The sequence below is a fragment of the Neomonachus schauinslandi genome, unplaced genomic scaffold, assembly GCF_002201575.2.
Source record: "Neomonachus schauinslandi unplaced genomic scaffold, ASM220157v2 HiC_scaffold_266, whole genome shotgun sequence".
NCBI classification, from domain to species: domain Eukaryota; kingdom Metazoa; phylum Chordata; class Mammalia; order Carnivora; family Phocidae; genus Neomonachus; species Neomonachus schauinslandi.
Genome location: NW_025408967.1, coordinates 9344 through 13633, shown reverse-complemented (window position 1 = coordinate 13633; position 4290 = coordinate 9344).

Genomic DNA, 4290 nt, shown 5'->3' with positions numbered 1-4290 from the left:
CTTAGTGATTATCAAAGCTGGATGATGTAGTTGGAGTTTAATTGTTCTATTCTCTCTACAAATGTGCATGTTTTATAATGTTTACAGTAAAATGTTAAATATAAGAAATGGCAGTTGTTATTATGGCTTTCTCTCTGTTTTGTTGTTTTGCTTCTGGTAATTGTTTCTCCTCATTCAAAGAATCACAATTTCCATTATGTATAGATAATCTCTGGCATAAAATTTAATCAAAATTTGGCAACTGATGTGTTGATATTATTATTTAGACTAACATCACCATTTCTGCAAAATATTTTGTTATTTTGGCATTCATGAAGTCACTCATCAATTATTTGAGAAGAATTACATGTTCCAATTCTTTGAGCATATTTTATCCAATTTAAAATGTCATTTAACTATAAGTCACACCATTATTTTCCATATCACTAGGAAAGAACTCTGCCAATTAAACTACTGAAAATGCTCTCTCATTCCTTTATATTTTATTTTGTTTTTTTACTTTTATTTTATTAAAAAATTCTAGGATTATGTAGACATCATGTTTATCATATAACACTCAAGCATACATAAAAAAGAAAATATAAACAAAATAAATTGGTGAAAGTATTCTTAAAAATTCTTTACTTCCTAGTCTGATTAGGAGGTGTTAAAGTCTACAACTTTGCACACAGTATCAACCTCCATATCATGAAGAGCACTGATGATGCAATATTTCTTGGGAGTACTCCATTCTTGTCTCCAAGAATTTTTTCCAAGTGCCGACACCTGTTCTGTAAATATGTATGTGTGTATCTATGTGTAAGTTCTACATATGCAGCATTATTTTTCCAGCTTTTTATATGTTGAAAATTATAAAGCCTACAGGAATGTTGAAAAATTATACAATGAATACCTGTAAACCCTGATATATTGTATATATTGCACAGCTGCTTTATCTTTCTCTCCCCATTTGGACTTTGACGGACCATCTGAAAATAAGTTATAGACATCATGACATGTCACTCAAATATTTTAGTGTGCATCTCCTATGAGAAGAACATTATCCAAAATAACCACAATATCATTATCTTATCAAAAAAATTTCACATTAAATCAGTAATACATTCAATCCATATTTAAGTTTCCCTGATTGTCCCAAGATGGTAGCTGTCTGTTCTCCTGATCCAAGGTTCAATCAAGTTGGTTATTACATCTCTAAGTTTCTTCTATTCTGGTATAGTTTCTCACAGTGTGCGTTTTGTATTTGTGTGTGTGTGTATCTGTATGTGGTTTGTATATGTCATTAACTTTGTTGGAAAGTCCAGGCTTGCCTTGTAGAATACCTCACATTATGGATTTGCCTGAAAATTTCCTCATGATTATACTCAGGTTAAACATTTTTGATAAAATGCTACATAGGTGATGTTATATATGTCTAATTACATCGCATCAGGAGGCAAATAGTGTAATTTTATTCCACTATTAGTATTGCTAAGCTTAATTACTTGGTTAATCAGGTGGCTACTACAATCTCATTATAAAGGTAATATTTCCCTTAAAAACTAGGAAGTATCTATTGAGAACTACTCCAAGACTTTGTCAATATTCCATTCCCTCAGCAATCTATTGCATAATAGTTTTAGTATTCATTAGTATCCTCTGTGTAAATCAATCATTATGTTAGAGGTAGAAACCATGCTTCAAGTTTTGACACAGGTAATTTCTTGATCTTATCCAAAAATATCACCAAAGGTATATATTCAACAATTAGGATTCACATAACTTCCAATAGTCTCTAATTATTATGAGGTTTTGATTGTTCTGTCAGTCATCAACAATGATAACCAAGTTTATACTTTCACAACTACCATATGAATTTGTCTGGTGAACAGAGATGGTACGATTGTCATAGGCAGGTCCCTCCCTTGCCTCAACACCAACCTTGGTTCTTAAGTTCAGCCAAGAAAGAATTAAGGGCCAAACTCTCAAGTAAGCAAGAGTTTAATAGCAATTTAAAAAAAAAAAAAGTATATTCTCAAGATGGGAGAGCAGGTGGCCCAGAGGTGGCAACTGTGCCAGAGGTCAGGGTCGTTTTGTTTTTTATACTTGCATGGGTTATGGGTCATAGCTACAGTGGTCTCTGACTGAGACCAATCATCTGAGGGACTCCTTCTATGGGTCAGGAGGGGAAGTTTTTGGGCCTATGTGGTCCTTCTTGAAACTGTCATGGCAGCCCTCCCCTGCAGGGATGGTGGGGGAATGGTCAAAACCTCAATGTAAATGAATTACAATGAAGTTATAGGTTACTGTAGGGCAGCAGTTTTAGGGAGGAACACATGAATATCCCCCCAGGGTCTTTCTGGGCTGTTTGGAACTTGGTTTCTGCCCTTTTTAATAGTCAGAAAGCATTTGTTCCCTACGTATATCTAGTTAACTGCCTACTCTATCAAGATATTACAGAGATGGTACAATGTGAAGAAAAAAGAAAAAGAATTCATCTCAGAATGAATGAAAGAGGGCAATTCTGATTTTCACCAAGTAGTACTACATGGTTTTTGTAAATACTTTTAGAAATGTCACAAAAGAAGAGATGAATTAGCAAATTAATAAATTAGATGAATGAGTGAATGAGTGTATGAGTGATGGAATGTGTTCTTAAATAAGTGCATGTGTGATATCAAAAGTCAAATATGTTGTTATGGAAATTCAATCATAAGAATGATTTGAAGATTTAAGTACATGTTATAGTGAAAGCTGCTCACAAAGACAATACCCAGACAGGGATTAGCATGCAAGAAGTTTATTAGGAAAAGCTTTTAGGATTAATAGCTGTGGGGGAAGGGAAGGATGCCACAGGAGATTAGCAGACCTGGGTAGCATTGCAGTCACAAACAAAGGCCTAGATAGAGGCCCCTGGGAGTGGGCATGACCTTAAGAAAGGTGGTCCTTGGGGCGCCTGGGTGGCTCAGTTGGTTGGGCGACTGCCTTCGGCTGGGGTCATGATCCTGGAGTCCCGGGATCGAGTCCCGCATCAGACTCCCTGCTCGGCGGGGAGTCTGCTTCTCCCTCTGATCCTCCCCCTCTCATGCTCTCTGTCTCCCATTCTCTCTCTCAGATAAATAAATAAAAAATCTTTAAAAAAAAAAAAGAGAAAGGTGGTCCTTCTTCTGTCAAAGGCAATTCCTAGAGAGATCTGATAGCTAAGGGAATGAGTGTTTTAGTTCTGAAGGAGGTCTGGGTGGCACATCACTACATCACTACAATATATTTGGATACTAACAGGTACAAGCATTTATGGGGTAGGTAGATTTGAGTTGCATATAAATATATGTAATAGGGATTTATATGTAATAGATTGCTTGAAGAAGATGATTTAACTTTGTAATTTTAAATACATTATTTCAAAAAATATAACATGTTAAATCATACTATATAAAATTAAACTCTTAAGTTTTTATCCGTAGTTTTGATACACATTATACATGATAATGTCATTTCTATTATGGGTAAATTAACATACTACACTGTTTAATATTATGGTGCATATACAGCAGAAAAAACTTTATACTTGTTTATTAGTTAATTTCTTTCAAGTTTGAACTCCTGATATCCTGGTTTGTCTGTTTATTTGTTTGAAGGATTTGTTAAATGAGATATTTCATTCAGGGTAAATTAATAATAGTTACTATGAAGCCTTATACTACATTAGAAGTTTTGTATAATTTTGGTGAGTATTCACTGATGTTCATCTACCTTGAGAAAACAAAAGTACAATTAAATTAAGCTCTAGATTTAGACAGTTTTCAGTTTTGTTGGGTCATCCTGAACACACTCATTTATTTAATAAATCTTTTCCCTAAATATACTATGGGCAGAGGTAGTAAATATATAATAAAGAACTAAGTTTAGAGAGATTGAGTTTGACAAATAAAGCAACAATTTAAAAAAGGTAGATTACTACCATGGCAATGGGTCTGTAGAAACACAGAAAGAAAGCATCAAAATCAATCAACCTGGCTGAATGAAAACTTCCCAAGGCGTTAACATCTTAATTGAATCTGAAAAGAGAGTAGGAGCCAGCTAGGCAAAGAGGGGATGTAGAGGTGCCTGGGTGGCACTGTTGGTTGAGTGCCTGACTCTTGGTTTCAGTGGGGAGTCATGATCTCAAGCCCCACGTCAGGGTCCACACTCAGCACAGAGTCTTCTTGAGACTCTCTCTCCCTCTCCCTCTACCCCTCCCCCTCTGTACTCTCTTTCTCTCTCAAATAAATAAATCTTGAAAGAGAGAGAGAGGAAAGAAAGAGAAAGAAA